The sequence below is a fragment of the Hetaerina americana genome, unplaced genomic scaffold, assembly GCF_022747635.1.
Source record: "Hetaerina americana unplaced genomic scaffold, ioHetAmer1.1.p SCAF_9, whole genome shotgun sequence".
NCBI lineage: Eukaryota > Metazoa > Arthropoda > Insecta > Odonata > Calopterygidae > Hetaerina > Hetaerina americana.
Genome location: NW_027287538.1, coordinates 15,241,609 through 15,256,211, shown reverse-complemented (window position 1 = coordinate 15,256,211; position 14,603 = coordinate 15,241,609). Strand labels below are relative to the sequence as shown.

General features: G+C 46.5%; 27 non-coding genes across 27 annotated transcripts; all 27 read right to left on the bottom strand.

The window, feature by feature from the left end:
* Nucleotides 1-1,039: 1,039 nt before the first annotated feature.
* Nucleotides 1,040-1,158, bottom strand: LOC139699602 (5S ribosomal RNA). Its single transcript, XR_011703474.1, has one exon. It is a non-coding gene; the product is annotated as a 5S ribosomal RNA (ribosomal RNA).
* Nucleotides 1,159-1,547: 389 nt separating this feature from the next.
* Nucleotides 1,548-1,666, bottom strand: LOC139699593 (5S ribosomal RNA). The gene has a single exon (XR_011703465.1). It is a non-coding gene; the product is annotated as a 5S ribosomal RNA (ribosomal RNA).
* A 389-nt stretch (nucleotides 1,667-2,055) lies between these two features.
* On the bottom strand, nucleotides 2,056-2,174 carry LOC139699581 (5S ribosomal RNA). Its single transcript, XR_011703454.1, has one exon. It is a non-coding gene; the product is annotated as a 5S ribosomal RNA (ribosomal RNA).
* A 389-nt stretch (nucleotides 2,175-2,563) lies between these two features.
* LOC139699569 (5S ribosomal RNA) lies at nucleotides 2,564-2,682 on the bottom strand. The gene has a single exon (XR_011703443.1). It is a non-coding gene; the product is annotated as a 5S ribosomal RNA (ribosomal RNA).
* A 389-nt stretch (nucleotides 2,683-3,071) lies between these two features.
* LOC139699558 (5S ribosomal RNA) lies at nucleotides 3,072-3,190 on the bottom strand. The gene has a single exon (XR_011703432.1). It is a non-coding gene; the product is annotated as a 5S ribosomal RNA (ribosomal RNA).
* Nucleotides 3,191-3,579: 389 nt separating this feature from the next.
* On the bottom strand, nucleotides 3,580-3,698 carry LOC139699546 (5S ribosomal RNA). Its single transcript, XR_011703421.1, has one exon. It is a non-coding gene; the product is annotated as a 5S ribosomal RNA (ribosomal RNA).
* A 389-nt stretch (nucleotides 3,699-4,087) lies between these two features.
* On the bottom strand, nucleotides 4,088-4,206 carry LOC139699533 (5S ribosomal RNA). Its single transcript, XR_011703409.1, has one exon. It is a non-coding gene; the product is annotated as a 5S ribosomal RNA (ribosomal RNA).
* A 389-nt stretch (nucleotides 4,207-4,595) lies between these two features.
* LOC139699146 (5S ribosomal RNA) lies at nucleotides 4,596-4,714 on the bottom strand. The gene has a single exon (XR_011703071.1). It is a non-coding gene; the product is annotated as a 5S ribosomal RNA (ribosomal RNA).
* A 389-nt stretch (nucleotides 4,715-5,103) lies between these two features.
* On the bottom strand, nucleotides 5,104-5,222 carry LOC139699521 (5S ribosomal RNA). Its single transcript, XR_011703398.1, has one exon. It is a non-coding gene; the product is annotated as a 5S ribosomal RNA (ribosomal RNA).
* Nucleotides 5,223-5,611: 389 nt separating this feature from the next.
* Nucleotides 5,612-5,730, bottom strand: LOC139699510 (5S ribosomal RNA). The gene has a single exon (XR_011703387.1). It is a non-coding gene; the product is annotated as a 5S ribosomal RNA (ribosomal RNA).
* Nucleotides 5,731-6,119: 389 nt separating this feature from the next.
* Nucleotides 6,120-6,238, bottom strand: LOC139699498 (5S ribosomal RNA). The gene has a single exon (XR_011703375.1). It is a non-coding gene; the product is annotated as a 5S ribosomal RNA (ribosomal RNA).
* A 389-nt stretch (nucleotides 6,239-6,627) lies between these two features.
* LOC139699486 (5S ribosomal RNA) lies at nucleotides 6,628-6,746 on the bottom strand. Its single transcript, XR_011703364.1, has one exon. It is a non-coding gene; the product is annotated as a 5S ribosomal RNA (ribosomal RNA).
* Nucleotides 6,747-7,135: 389 nt separating this feature from the next.
* LOC139699474 (5S ribosomal RNA) lies at nucleotides 7,136-7,254 on the bottom strand. The gene has a single exon (XR_011703353.1). It is a non-coding gene; the product is annotated as a 5S ribosomal RNA (ribosomal RNA).
* A 389-nt stretch (nucleotides 7,255-7,643) lies between these two features.
* On the bottom strand, nucleotides 7,644-7,762 carry LOC139699461 (5S ribosomal RNA). Its single transcript, XR_011703342.1, has one exon. It is a non-coding gene; the product is annotated as a 5S ribosomal RNA (ribosomal RNA).
* A 389-nt stretch (nucleotides 7,763-8,151) lies between these two features.
* On the bottom strand, nucleotides 8,152-8,270 carry LOC139699661 (5S ribosomal RNA). The gene has a single exon (XR_011703529.1). It is a non-coding gene; the product is annotated as a 5S ribosomal RNA (ribosomal RNA).
* A 389-nt stretch (nucleotides 8,271-8,659) lies between these two features.
* On the bottom strand, nucleotides 8,660-8,778 carry LOC139699660 (5S ribosomal RNA). The gene has a single exon (XR_011703528.1). It is a non-coding gene; the product is annotated as a 5S ribosomal RNA (ribosomal RNA).
* A 389-nt stretch (nucleotides 8,779-9,167) lies between these two features.
* LOC139699450 (5S ribosomal RNA) lies at nucleotides 9,168-9,286 on the bottom strand. The gene has a single exon (XR_011703331.1). It is a non-coding gene; the product is annotated as a 5S ribosomal RNA (ribosomal RNA).
* A 389-nt stretch (nucleotides 9,287-9,675) lies between these two features.
* LOC139699438 (5S ribosomal RNA) lies at nucleotides 9,676-9,794 on the bottom strand. The gene has a single exon (XR_011703320.1). It is a non-coding gene; the product is annotated as a 5S ribosomal RNA (ribosomal RNA).
* Nucleotides 9,795-10,183: 389 nt separating this feature from the next.
* LOC139699426 (5S ribosomal RNA) lies at nucleotides 10,184-10,302 on the bottom strand. Its single transcript, XR_011703309.1, has one exon. It is a non-coding gene; the product is annotated as a 5S ribosomal RNA (ribosomal RNA).
* A 389-nt stretch (nucleotides 10,303-10,691) lies between these two features.
* LOC139699414 (5S ribosomal RNA) lies at nucleotides 10,692-10,810 on the bottom strand. The gene has a single exon (XR_011703297.1). It is a non-coding gene; the product is annotated as a 5S ribosomal RNA (ribosomal RNA).
* Nucleotides 10,811-11,199: 389 nt separating this feature from the next.
* LOC139699403 (5S ribosomal RNA) lies at nucleotides 11,200-11,318 on the bottom strand. The gene has a single exon (XR_011703286.1). It is a non-coding gene; the product is annotated as a 5S ribosomal RNA (ribosomal RNA).
* Nucleotides 11,319-11,707: 389 nt separating this feature from the next.
* On the bottom strand, nucleotides 11,708-11,826 carry LOC139699659 (5S ribosomal RNA). The gene has a single exon (XR_011703527.1). It is a non-coding gene; the product is annotated as a 5S ribosomal RNA (ribosomal RNA).
* A 389-nt stretch (nucleotides 11,827-12,215) lies between these two features.
* LOC139699391 (5S ribosomal RNA) lies at nucleotides 12,216-12,334 on the bottom strand. The gene has a single exon (XR_011703275.1). It is a non-coding gene; the product is annotated as a 5S ribosomal RNA (ribosomal RNA).
* Nucleotides 12,335-12,723: 389 nt separating this feature from the next.
* Nucleotides 12,724-12,842, bottom strand: LOC139699380 (5S ribosomal RNA). Its single transcript, XR_011703264.1, has one exon. It is a non-coding gene; the product is annotated as a 5S ribosomal RNA (ribosomal RNA).
* A 389-nt stretch (nucleotides 12,843-13,231) lies between these two features.
* On the bottom strand, nucleotides 13,232-13,350 carry LOC139699368 (5S ribosomal RNA). The gene has a single exon (XR_011703253.1). It is a non-coding gene; the product is annotated as a 5S ribosomal RNA (ribosomal RNA).
* Nucleotides 13,351-13,739: 389 nt separating this feature from the next.
* LOC139699356 (5S ribosomal RNA) lies at nucleotides 13,740-13,858 on the bottom strand. The gene has a single exon (XR_011703242.1). It is a non-coding gene; the product is annotated as a 5S ribosomal RNA (ribosomal RNA).
* A 389-nt stretch (nucleotides 13,859-14,247) lies between these two features.
* Nucleotides 14,248-14,366, bottom strand: LOC139699657 (5S ribosomal RNA). The gene has a single exon (XR_011703525.1). It is a non-coding gene; the product is annotated as a 5S ribosomal RNA (ribosomal RNA).
* Between the last annotated feature and the right edge of the window lie 237 nt (nucleotides 14,367-14,603).

Genomic DNA, 14,603 nt, shown 5'->3' with positions numbered 1-14,603 from the left:
CGCTCCCTCGGCAATAGCGTCGTTTCCGGCGACGTCTTCCTCGCTCGACGTTCCTGGGTGGTAGGTTGGTCCTTCCTTCTCCCTGCGTTTCTCTACCCTCATCCTTGGGTTGACCTCCTCCTCCTGCTCCAAGGGAATCTCCTCCACTCCTCGGTCCTCTTCCATTCTCGTCGGCAGCACCGCCTCCTCTTCTGCCGCTTGCTTTTTCCCCCTCAGTGCGTCGGCGTACGCCGTGATTGTGGTTGGCATTGTGCAATTCAATCGCAGATGGTTTGTGCTTCCGCATCTCGAGCACGTTTGCTGTTGTCCCTCGTAGTGTATGACCGCCCTGTGACCAGCTATCGGGATATATGACGGAATCGGGGACTTTAAATACATTTTCACATTCCGCGTTCCAGTGCTGATCGGGTATAGCCCAGGGCCTATCCATTTGTTTACCGCGTATGATACCACTCTTCCATATTTGCCTAATTCCGTCTCCACCTCGAATTTTGGGATTTCTGGGGGGAGCCCCACCACCTTAACAAAGCTTGCCCTGCTAGACGCTGACTCCAACGTCGCCGTTCCACGCTTTTCGGCTACTGATGGGAAGTCAACTGGCCCCCCTTTCGACCTCAAAAGATTTTCAACTAATTCTTCGTTTATAAGTTTCACATAAATGGATTTTCTTGTAATTCCAAATTGTATGGCCACTAAATCTTCCAACTTAAGCCCGAGCTCGACACCGATGAACCGATGGACCTCTAGGGCGGTAGCACTTTCTTTTAAGTCATTTAGACTTATTATTAGAGTTGCCTTTCTATCGTAAGGCATTTCAAATTGGCTGACTTTATAACACACGTCAAGCCCTAATAAGGGCTAACTCAAAATAAGCAGCACTTTTCATACACAAAACGCTTTGACGCATATATCAAAGCGCTTACGAAATTCTCGTTTCCCGGCGATCGAAGCCTCGAACGCCGGGGATAGCACGCACACAGAACCGAAACACAGACACGTCCTCACTCTTCGAACGCTCACACCGGACCAAAATATTGAAAGCCAACGGCACCCGGTGTTCCCAGGCGGTCACCCATCCAAGTACTATCCGGGCCCGATGCTGCTTAACTTCGGTGATCGGACGAGAACCGGTGAATTCAGCGTGGTATGGCCGTTGGCAATTTCCACCACTCTCGAGTCAACTATTTTAGCAATATCAAGCCCGCAAACACTTGCAACGACGCGACACGACGTCTATTTTCTTGCCCACGGCTTGCATACATCGGGCCGTCCACGACCATACTATATGATGGCGGGAGACGGAGGTAATTTGCCATCTCAAAACGAACTTTGGATAAATGTGGAAGAGATACGGGTTACTACAGCACCAATGCATTGCCCCAAGAGAGCTGGTCGCATCTAGATGAAATGGAATGGTGTCAAAAGGGAACATACCAATTCAAAATCACGCATGCAATGTCTGGCATTGCAAAATAAATTATTTGAAAAAAATTTAAAACATCAGAGAATGCCTCAAAATACGTTCGTTTCGGAAAAAAAATATTGAAAGCCAACGGCACCCGGTGTTCCCAGGCGGTCACCCATCCAAGTACTATCCGGGCCCGATGCTGCTTAACTTCGGTGATCGGACGAGAACCGGTGTATTCAGCGTGGTATGGCCGTTGGCAATTTCCACCACTCTCGAGTCAACTATTTTAGCAATATCAAGCCCGCAAACACTTGCAACGACGCGACACGACGTCTATTTTCTTGCCCACGGCTTGCATACATCGGGCCGTCCACGACCATACTATATGATGGCGGGAGACGGAGGTAATTTGCCATCTCAAAACGAACTTTGGATAAATGTGGAAGAGATACGGGTTACTACAGCACCAATGCATTGCCCCAAGAGAGCTGGTCGCATCTAGATGAAATGGAATGGTGTCAAAAGGGAACATACCAATTCAAAATCACGCATGCAATGTCTGGCATTGCAAAATAAATTATTTGAAAAAAATTAAAAACATCAGAGAATGCCTCAAAATACGTTCGTTTCGGAAAAAAAATATTGAAAGCCAACGGCACCCGGTGTTCCCAGGCGGTCACCCATCCAAGTACTATCCGGGCCCGATGCTGCTTAACTTCGGTGATCGGACGAGAACCGGTGTATTCAGCGTGGTATGGCCGTTGGCAATTTCCACCACTCTCGAGTCAACTATTTTAGCAATATCAAGCCCGCAAACACTTGCAACGACGCGACACGACGTCTATTTTCTTGCCCACGGCTTGCATACATCGGGCCGTCCACGACCATACTATATGATGGCGGGAGACGGAGGTAATTTGCCATCTCAAAACGAACTTTGGATAAATGTGGAAGAGATACGGGTTACTACAGCACCAATGCATTGCCCCAAGAGAGCTGGTCGCATCTAGATGAAATGGAATGGTGTCAAAAGGGAACATACCAATTCAAAATCACGCATGCAATGTCTGGCATTGCAAAATAAATTATTTGAAAAAAATTTAAAACATCAGAGAATGCCTCAAAATACGTTCGTTTCGGAAAAAAAATATTGAAAGCCAACGGCACCCGGTGTTCCCAGGCGGTCACCCATCCAAGTACTATCCGGGCCCGATGCTGCTTAACTTCGGTGATCGGACGAGAACCGGTGTATTCAGCGTGGTATGGCCGTTGGCAATTTCCACCACTCTCGAGTCAACTATTTTAGCAATATCAAGCCCGCAAACACTTGCAACGACGCGACACGACGTCTATTTTCTTGCCCACGGCTTGCATACATCGGGCCGTCCACGACCATACTATATGATGGCGGGAGACGGAGGTAATTTGCCATCTCAAAACGAACTTTGGATAAATGTGGAAGAGATACGGGTTACTACAGCACCAATGCATTGCCCCAAGAGAGCTGGTCGCATCTAGATGAAATGGAATGGTGTCAAAAGGGAACATACCAATTCAAAATCACGCATGCAATGTCTGGCATTGCAAAATAAATTATTTGAAAAAAATTAAAAACATCAGAGAATGCCTCAAAATACGTTCGTTTCGGAAAAAAAATATTGAAAGCCAACGGCACCCGGTGTTCCCAGGCGGTCACCCATCCAAGTACTATCCGGGCCCGATGCTGCTTAACTTCGGTGATCGGACGAGAACCGGTGTATTCAGCGTGGTATGGCCGTTGGCAATTTCCACCACTCTCGAGTCAACTATTTTAGCAATATCAAGCCCGCAAACACTTGCAACGACGCGACACGACGTCTATTTTCTTGCCCACGGCTTGCATACATCGGGCCGTCCACGACCATACTATATGATGGCGGGAGACGGAGGTAATTTGCCATCTCAAAACGAACTTTGGATAAATGTGGAAGAGATACGGGTTACTACAGCACCAATGCATTGCCCCAAGAGAGCTGGTCGCATCTAGATGAAATGGAATGGTGTCAAAAGGGAACATACCAATTCAAAATCACGCATGCAATGTCTGGCATTGCAAAATAAATTATTTGAAAAAAATTAAAAACATCAGAGAATGCCTCAAAATACGTTCGTTTCGGAAAAAAAATATTGAAAGCCAACGGCACCCGGTGTTCCCAGGCGGTCACCCATCCAAGTACTATCCGGGCCCGATGCTGCTTAACTTCGGTGATCGGACGAGAACCGGTGTATTCAGCGTGGTATGGCCGTTGGCAATTTCCACCACTCTCGAGTCAACTATTTTAGCAATATCAAGCCCGCAAACACTTGCAACGACGCGACACGACGTCTATTTTCTTGCCCACGGCTTGCATACATCGGGCCGTCCACGACCATACTATATGATGGCGGGAGACGGAGGTAATTTGCCATCTCAAAACGAACTTTGGATAAATGTGGAAGAGATACGGGTTACTACAGCACCAATGCATTGCCCCAAGAGAGCTGGTCGCATCTAGATGAAATGGAATGGTGTCAAAAGGGAACATACCAATTCAAAATCACGCATGCAATGTCTGGCATTGCAAAATAAATTATTTGAAAAAAATTAAAAACATCAGAGAATGCCTCAAAATACGTTCGTTTCGGAAAAAAAATATTGAAAGCCAACGGCACCCGGTGTTCCCAGGCGGTCACCCATCCAAGTACTATCCGGGCCCGATGCTGCTTAACTTCGGTGATCGGACGAGAACCGGTGTATTCAGCGTGGTATGGCCGTTGGCAATTTCCACCACTCTCGAGTCAAATATTTTAGCAATATCAAGCCCGCAAACACTTGCAACGACGCGACACGACGTCTATTTTCTTGCCCACGGCTTGCATACATCGGGCCGTCCACGACCATACTATATGATGGCGGGAGACGGAGGTAATTTGCCATCTCAAAACGAACTTTGGATAAATGTGGAAGAGATACGGGTTACTACAGCACCAATGCATTGCCCCAAGAGAGCTGGTCGCATCTAGATGAAATGGAATGGTGTCAAAAGGGAACATACCAATTCAAAATCACGCATGCAATGTCTGGCATTGCAAAATAAATTATTTGAAAAAAATTAAAAACATCAGAGAATGCCTCAAAATACGTTCGTTTCGGAAAAAAAATATTGAAAGCCAACGGCACCCGGTGTTCCCAGGCGGTCACCCATCCAAGTACTATCCGGGCCCGATGCTGCTTAACTTCGGTGATCGGCCGAGAACCGGTGTATTCAGCGTGGTTTGGCCGTTGGCATTTTCCAACACTCTCGAGTCAACTATTTTAGCAATATCAAGCCCGCAAACACTTGCAACGACGCGACACGACGTCTATTTTCTTGCCCACGGCTTGCATACATCGGGCCGTCCACGACCATACTATATGATGGCGGGAGACGGAGGTAATTTGCCATCTCAAAACGAACTTTGGATAAATGTGGAAGAGATACGGGTTACTACAGCACCAATGCATTGCCCCAAGAGAGCTGGTCGCATCTAGATGAAATGGAATGGTGTCAAAAGGGAACATACCAATTCAAAATCACGCATGCAATGTCGGGCATTGCAAAATAAATTATTTGAAAAAAATTAAAAACATCAGAGAATGCCTCAAAATACGTTCGTTTCGGAAAAAAAATATTGAAAGCCAACGGCACCCGGTGTTCCCAGGCGGTCACCCATCCAAGTACTATCCGGGCCCGATGCTGCTTAACTTCGGTGATCGGACGAGAACCGGTGTATTCAGCGTGGTATGGCCGTTGGCAATTTCCACCACTCTCGAGTCAACTATTTTAGCAATATCAAGCCCGCAAACACTTGCAACGACGCGACACGACGTCTATTTTCTTGCCCTCGGCTTGCATACATCGGGCCGTCCACGACCATACTATATGATGGCGGGAGACGGAGGTAATTTGCCATCTCAAAACGAACTTTGGATAAATGTGGAAGAGATACGGGTTACTACAGCACCAATGCATTGCCCCAAGAGAGCTGGTCGCATCTAGATGAAATGGAATGGTGTCAAAAGGGAACATACCAATTCAAAATCACGCATGCAATGTCTGGCATTGCAAAATAAATTATTTGAAAAAAATTTAAAACATCAGAGAATGCCTCAAAATACGTTCGTTTCGGAAAAAAAATATTGAAAGCCAACGGCACCCGGTGTTCCCAGGCGGTCACCCATCCAAGTACTATCCGGGCCCGATGCTGCTTAACTTCGGTGATCGGACGAGAACCGGTGTATTCAGCGTGGTATGGCCGTTGGCAATTTCCACCACTCTCGAGTCAACTATTTTAGCAATATCAAGCCCGCAAACACTTGCAACGACGCGACACGACGTCTATTTTCTTGCCCACGGCTTGCATACATCGGGCCGTCCACGACCATACTATATGATGGCGGGAGACGGAGGTAATTTGCCATCTCAAAACGAACTTTGGATAAATGTGGAAGAGATACGGGTTACTACAGCACCAATGCATTGCCCCAAGAGAGCTGGTCGCATCTAGATGAAATGGAATGGTGTCAAAAGGGAACATACCAATTCAAAATCACGCATGCAATGTCTGGCATTGCAAAATAAATTATTTGAAAAAAATTTAAAACATCAGAGAATGCCTCAAAATACGTTCGTTTCGGAAAAAAAATATTGAAAGCCAACGGCACCCGGTGTTCCCAGGCGGTCACCCATCCAAGTACTATCCGGGCCCGATGCTGCTTAACTTCGGTGATCGGACGAGAACCGGTGTATTCAGCGTGGTATGGCCGTTGGCAATTTCCACCACTCTCGAGTCAACTATTTTAGCAATATCAAGCCCGCAAACACTTGCAACGACGCGACACGACGTCTATTTTCTTGCCCACGGCTTGCATACATCGGGCCGTCCACGACCATACTATATGATGGCGGGAGACGGAGGTAATTTGCCATCTCAAAACGAACTTTGGATAAATGTGGAAGAGATACGGGTTACTACAGCACCAATGCATTGCCCCAAGAGAGCTGGTCGCATCTAGATGAAATGGAATGGTGTCAAAAGGGAACATACCAATTCAAAATCACGCATGCAATGTCTGGCATTGCAAAATAAATTATTTGAAAAAAATTAAAAACATCAGAGAATGCCTCAAAATACGTTCGTTTCGGAAAAAAAATATTGAAAGCCAACGGCACCCGGTGTTCCCAGGCGGTCACCCATCCAAGTACTATCCGGGCCCGATGCTGCTTAACTTCGGTGATCGGACGAGAACCGGTGTATTCAGCGTGGTATGGCCGTTGGCAATTTCCACCACTCTCGAGTCAACTATTTTAGCAATATCAAGCCCGCAAACACTTGCAACGACGCGACACGACGTCTATTTTCTTGCCCACGGCTTGCATACATCGGGCCGTCCACGACCATACTATATGATGGCGGGAGACGGAGGTAATTTGCCATCTCAAAACGAACTTTGGATAAATGTGGAAGAGATACGGGTTACTACAGCACCAATGCATTGCCCCAAGAGAGCTGGTCGCATCTAGATGAAATGGAATGGTGTCAAAAGGGAACATACCAATTCAAAATCACGCATGCAATGTCTGGCATTGCAAAATAAATTATTTGAAAAAAATTAAAAACATCAGAGAATGCCTCAAAATACGTTCGTTTCGGAAAAAAAATATTGAAAGCCAACGGCACCCGGTGTTCCCAGGCGGTCACCCATCCAAGTACTATCCGGGCCCGATGCTGCTTAACTTCGGTGATCGGACGAGAACCGGTGTATTCAGCGTGGTATGGCCGTTGGCAATTTCCACCACTCTCGAGTCAACTATTTTAGCAATATCAAGCCCGCAAACACTTGCAACGACGCGACACGACGTCTATTTTCTTGCCCACGGCTTGCATACATCGGGCCGTCCACGACCATACTATATGATGGCGGGAGACGGAGGTAATTTGCCATCTCAAAACGAACTTTGGATAAATGTGGAAGAGATACGGGTTACTACAGCACCAATGCATTGCCCCAAGAGAGCTGGTCGCATCTAGATGAAATGGAATGGTGTCAAAAGGGAACATACCAATTCAAAATCACGCATGCAATGTCGGGCATTGCAAAATAAATTATTTGAAAAAAATTAAAAACATCAGAGAATGCCTCAAAATACGTTCGTTTCGGAAAAAAAATATTGAAAGCCAACGGCACCCGGTGTTCCCAGGCGGTCACCCATCCAAGTACTATCCGGGCCCGATGCTGCTTAACTTCGGTGATCGGACGAGAACCGGTGTATTCAGCGTGGTATGGCCGTTGGCAATTTCCACCACTCTCGAGTCAACTATTTTAGCAATATCAAGCCCGCAAACACTTGCAACGACGCGACACGACGTCTATTTTCTTGCCCACGGCTTGCATACATCGGGCCGTCCACGACCATACTATATGATGGCGGGAGACGGAGGTAATTTGCCATCTCAAAACGAACTTTGGATAAATGTGGAAGAGATACGGGTTACTACAGCACCAATGCATTGCCCCAAGAGAGCTGGTCGCATCTAGATGAAATGGAATGGTGTCAAAAGGGAACATACCAATTCAAAATCACGCATGCAATGTCTGGCATTGCAAAATAAATTATTTGAAAAAAATTTAAAACATCAGAGAATGCCTCAAAATACGTTCGTTTCGGAAAAAAAATATTGAAAGCCAACGGCACCCGGTGTTCCCAGGCGGTCACCCATCCAAGTACTATCCGGGCCCGATGCTGCTTAACTTCGGTGATCGGACGAGAACCGGTGTATTCAGCGTGGTTTGGCCGTTGGCATTTTCCAACACTCTCGAGTCAACTATTTTAGCAATATCAAGCCCGCAAACACTTGCAACGACGCGACACGACGTCTATTTTCTTGCCCACGGCTTGCATACATCGGGCCGTCCACGACCATACTATATGATGGCGGGAGACGGAGGTAATTTGCCATCTCAAAACGAACTTTGGATAAATGTGGAAGAGATACGGGTTACTACAGCACCAATGCATTGCCCCAAGAGAGCTGGTCGCATCTAGATGAAATGGAATGGTGTCAAAAGGGAACATACCAATTCAAAATCACGCATGCAATGTCTGGCATTGCAAAATAAATTATTTGAAAAAAATTAAAAACATCAGAGAATGCCTCAAAATACGTTCGTTTCGGAAAAAAAATATTGAAAGCCAACGGCACCCGGTGTTCCCAGGCGGTCACCCATCCAAGTACTATCCGGGCCCGATGCTGCTTAACTTCGGTGATCGGACGAGAACCGGTGTATTCAGCGTGGTTTGGCCGTTGGCATTTTCCAACACTCTCGAGTCAACTATTTTAGCAATATCAAGCCCGCAAACACTTGCAACGACGCGACACGACGTCTATTTTCTTGCCCACGGCTTGCATACATCGGGCCGTCCACGACCATACTATATGATGGCGGGAGACGGAGGTAATTTGCCATCTCAAAACGAACTTTGGATAAATGTGGAAGAGATACGGGTTACTACAGCACCAATGCATTGCCCCAAGAGAGCTGGTCGCATCTAGATGAAATGGAATGGTGTCAAAAGGGAACATACCAATTCAAAATCACGCATGCAATGTCTGGCATTGCAAAATAAATTATTTGAAAAAAATTAAAAACATCAGAGAATGCCTCAAAATACGTTCGTTTCGGAAAAAAAATATTGAAAGCCAACGGCACCCGGTGTTCCCAGGCGGTCACCCATCCAAGTACTATCCGGGCCCGATGCTGCTTAACTTCGGTGATCGGACGAGAACCGGTGTATTCAGCGTGGTATGGCCGTTGGCAATTTCCACCACTCTCGAGTCAACTATTTTAGCAATATCAAGCCCGCAAACACTTGCAACGACGCGACACGACGTCTATTTTCTTGCCCACGGCTTGCATACATCGGGCCGTCCACGACCATACTATATGATGGCGGGAGACGGAGGTAATTTGCCATCTCAAAACGAACTTTGGATAAATGTGGAAGAGATACGGGTTACTACAGCACCAATGCATTGCCCCAAGAGAGCTGGTCGCATCTAGATGAAATGGAATGGTGTCAAAAGGGAACATACCAATTCAAAATCACGCATGCAATGTCTGGCATTGCAAAATAAATTATTTGAAAAAAATTAAAAACATCAGAGAATGCCTCAAAATACGTTCGTTTCGGAAAAAAAATATTGAAAGCCAACGGCACCCGGTGTTCCCAGGCGGTCACCCATCCAAGTACTATCCGGGCCCGATGCTGCTTAACTTCGGTGATCGGACGAGAACCGGTGTATTCAGCGTGGTATGGCCGTTGGCAATTTCCACCACTCTCGAGTCAACTATTTTAGCAATATCAAGCCCGCAAACACTTGCAACGACGCGACACGACGTCTATTTTCTTGCCCACGGCTTGCATACATCGGGCCGTCCACGACCATACTATATGATGGCGGGAGACGGAGGTAATTTGCCATCTCAAAACGAACTTTGGATAAATGTGGAAGAGATACGGGTTACTACAGCACCAATGCATTGCCCCAAGAGAGCTGGTCGCATCTAGATGAAATGGAATGGTGTCAAAAGGGAACATACCAATTCAAAATCACGCATGCAATGTCTGGCATTGCAAAATAAATTATTTGAAAAAAATTAAAAACATCAGAGAATGCCTCAAAATACGTTCGTTTCGGAAAAAAAATATTGAAAGCCAACGGCACCCGGTGTTCCCAGGCGGTCACCCATCCAAGTACTATCCGGGCCCGATGCTGCTTAACTTCGGTGATCGGACGAGAACCGGTGTATTCAGCGTGGTATGGCCGTTGGCAATTTCCACCACTCTCGAGTCAACTATTTTAGCAATATCAAGCCCGCAAACACTTGCAACGACGCGACACGACGTCTATTTTCTTGCCCACGGCTTGCATACATCGGGCCGTCCACGACCATACTATATGATGGCGGGAGACGGAGGTAATTTGCCATCTCAAAACGAACTTTGGATAAATGTGGAAGAGATACGGGTTACTACAGCACCAATGCATTGCCCCAAGAGAGCTGGTCGCATCTAGATGAAATGGAATGGTGTCAAAAGGGAACATACCAATTCAAAATCACGCATGCAATGTCTGGCATTGCAAAATAAATTATTTGAAAAAAATTTAAAACATCAGAGAATGCCTCAAAATACGTTCGTTTCGGAAAAAAAATATTGAAAGCCAACGGCACCCGGTGTTCCCAGGCGGTCACCCATCCAAGTACTATCCGGGCCCGATGCTGCTTAACTTCGGTGATCGGACGAGAACCGGTGTATTCAGCGTGGTATGGCCGTTGGCAATTTCCACCACTCTCGAGTCAACTATTTTAGCAATATCAAGCCCGCAAACACTTGCAACGACGCGACACGACGTCTATTTTCTTGCCCACGGCTTGCATACATCGGGCCGTCCACGACCATACTATATGATGGCGGGAGACGGAGGTAATTTGCCATCTCAAAACGAACTTTGGATAAATGTGGAAGAGATACGGGTTACTACAGCACCAATGCATTGCCCCAAGAGAGCTGGTCGCATCTAGATGAAATGGAATGGTGTCAAAAGGGAACATACCAATTCAAAATCACGCATGCAATGTCTGGCATTGCAAAATAAATTATTTGAAAAAAATTAAAAACATCAGAGAATGCCTCAAAATACGTTCGTTTCGGAAAAAAAATATTGAAAGCCAACGGCACCCGGTGTTCCCAGGCGGTCACCCATCCAAGTACTATCCGGGCCCGATGCTGCTTAACTTCGGTGATCGGACGAGAACCGGTGTATTCAGCGTGGTATGGCCGTTGGCAATTTCCACCACTCTCGAGTCAACTATTTTAGCAATATCAAGCCCGCAAACACTTGCAACGACGCGACACGACGTCTATTTTCTTGCCCACGGCTTGCATACATCGGGCCGTCCACGACCATACTATATGATGGCGGGAGACGGAGGTAATTTGCCATCTCAAAACGAACTTTGGATAAATGTGGAAGAGATACGGGTTACTACAGCACCAATGCATTGCCCCAAGAGAGCTGGTCGCATCTAGATGAAATGGAATGGTGTCAAAAGGGAACATACCAATTCAAAATCACGCATGCAATGTCTGGCATTGCAAAATAAATTATTTGAAAAAAATTTAAAACATCAGAGAATGCCTCAAAATACGTTCGTTTCGGAAAAAAAATATTGAAAGCCAACGGCACCCGGTGTTCCCAGGCGGTCACCCATCCAAGTACTATCCGGGCCCGATGCTGCTTAACTTCGGTGATCGGACGAGAACCGGTGTATTCAGCGTGGTTTGGCCGTTGGCATTTTCCAACACTCTCGAGTCAACTATTTTAGCAATATCAAGCCCGCAAACACTTGCAACGACGCGACACGACGTCTATTTTCTTGCCCACGGCTTGCATACATCGGGCCGTCCACGACCATACTATATGATGGCGGGAGACGGAGGTAATTTGCCATCTCAAAACGAACTTTGGATAAATGTGGAAGAGATACGGGTTACTACAGCACCAATGCATTGCCCCAAGAGAGCTGGTCGCATCTAGATGAAATGGAATGGTGTCAAAAGGGAACATACCAATTCAAAATCACGCATGCAATGTCTGGCATTGCAAAATAAATTATTTGAAAAAAATTAAAAACATCAGAGAATGCCTCAAAATACGTTCGTTTCGGAAAAAAAATATTGAAAGCCAACGGCACCCGGTGTTCCCAGGCGGTCACCCATCCAAGTACTATCCGGGCCCGATGCTGCTTAACTTCGGTGATCGGACGAGAACCGGTGTATTCAGCGTGGTATGGCCGTTGGCAATTTCCACCACTCTCGAGTCAACTATTTTAGCAATATCAAGCCCGCAAACACTTGCAACGACGCGACACGACGTCTATTTTCTTGCCCACGGCTTGCATACATCGGGCCGTCCACGACCATACTATATGATGGCGGGAGACGGAGGTAATTTGCCATCTCAAAACGAACTTTGGATAAATGTGGAAGAGATACGGGTTACTACAGCACCAATGCATTGCCCCAAGAGAGCTGGTCGCATCTAGATGAAATGGAATGGTGTCAAAAGGGAACATACCAATTCAAAATCACGCATGCAATGTCTGGCATTGCAAAATAAATTATTTGAAAAAAATTTAAAACATCAGAGAATGCCTCAAAATACGTTCGTTTCGGAAAAAAAATATTGAAAGCCAACGGCACCCGGTGTTCCCAGGCGGTCACCCATCCAAGTACTATCCGGGCCCGATGCTGCTTAACTTCGGTGATCGGACGAGAACCGGTGTATTCAGCGTGGTATGGCCGTTGGCAATTTCCACCACTCTCGAGTCAACTATTTTAGCAATATCAAGCCCGCAAACACTTGCAACGACGCGACACGACGTCTATTTTCTTGCCCACGGCTTGCATACATCGGGCCGTCCACGACCATACTATATGATGGCGGGAGACGGAGGTAATTTGCCATCTCAAAACGAACTTTGGATAAATGTGGAAGAGATCCGGGTTACTACAGCACCAATGCATTGCCCCAAGAGAGCTGGTCGCATCTAGATGAAATGGAATGGTGTCAAAAGGGAACATACCAATTCAAAATCACGCATGCAATGTCTGGCATTGCAAAATAAATTATTTGAAAAAAATTAAAAACATCAGAGAATGCCTCAAAATACGTTCGTTTCGGAAAAAAAATATTGAAAGCCAACGGCACCCGGTGTTCCCAGGCGGTCACCCATCCAAGTACTATCCGGGCCCGATGCTGCTTAACTTCGGTGATCGGACGAGAACCGGTGTATTCAGCGTGGTATGGCCGTTGGCAATTTCCACCACTCTCGAGTCAACTATTTTAGCAATATCAAGCCCGCAAACACTTGCAACGACGCGACACGACGTCTATTTTCTTGCCCACGGCTTGCATACATCGGGCCGTCCACGACCATACTATATGATGGCGGGAGACGGAGGTAATTTGCCATCTCAAAACGAACTTTGGATAAATGTGGAAGAGATACGGGTTACTACAGCACCAATGCATTGCCCCAAGAGAGCTGGTCGCATCTAGATGAAATGGAATGGTGTCAAAAGGGAACATACCAATTCAAAATCACGCATGCAATGTCTGGCATTGCAAAATAAATTATTTGAAAAAAATTAAAAACATCAGAGAATGCCTCAAAATACGTTCGTTTCGGAAAAAAAATATTGAAAGCCAACGGCACCCGGTGTTCCCAGGCGGTCACCCATCCAAGTACTATCCGGGCCCGATGCTGCTTAACTTCGGTGATCGGACGAGAACCGGTGTATTCAGCGTGGTATGGCCGTTGGCAATTTCCACCACTCTCGAGTCAACTATTTTAGCAATATCAAGCCCGCAAACACTTGCAACGACGCGACACGACGTCTATTTTCTTGCCCACGGCTTGCATACATCGGGCCGTCCACGACCATACTATATGATGGCGGGAGACGGAGGTAATTTGCCATCTCAAAACGAACTTTGGATAAATGTGGAAGAGATACGGGTTACTACAGCACCAATGCATTGCCCCAAGAGAGCTGGTCGCATCTAGATGAAATGGAATGGTGTCAAAAGGGAACATACCAATTCAAAATCACGCATGCAATGTCTGGCATTGCAAAATAAATTATTTGAAAAAAATTTAAAACATCAGAGAATGCCTCAAAATACGTTCGTTTCGGAAAAAAAATATTGAAAGCCAACGGCACCCGGTGTTCCCAGGCGGTCACCCATCCAAGTACTATCCGGGCCCGATGCTGCTTAACTTCGGTGATCGGACGAGAACCGGTGTATTCAGCGTGGTTTGGCCGTTGGCATTTTCCAACACTCTCGAGTCAACTATTTTAGCAATATCAAGCCCGCAAACACTTGCAACGACGCGACACGACGTCTATTTTCTTGCCCACGGCTTGCATACATCGGGCCGTCCACGACCATACTATATGATGGCGGGAGACGGAGGTAATTTGCCATCTCAAAACGAACTTTGGATAAATGTGGAAGAGATACGGGTTACTACAGCACCAATGCATTGCCCCAAGAGAGCTGGTCG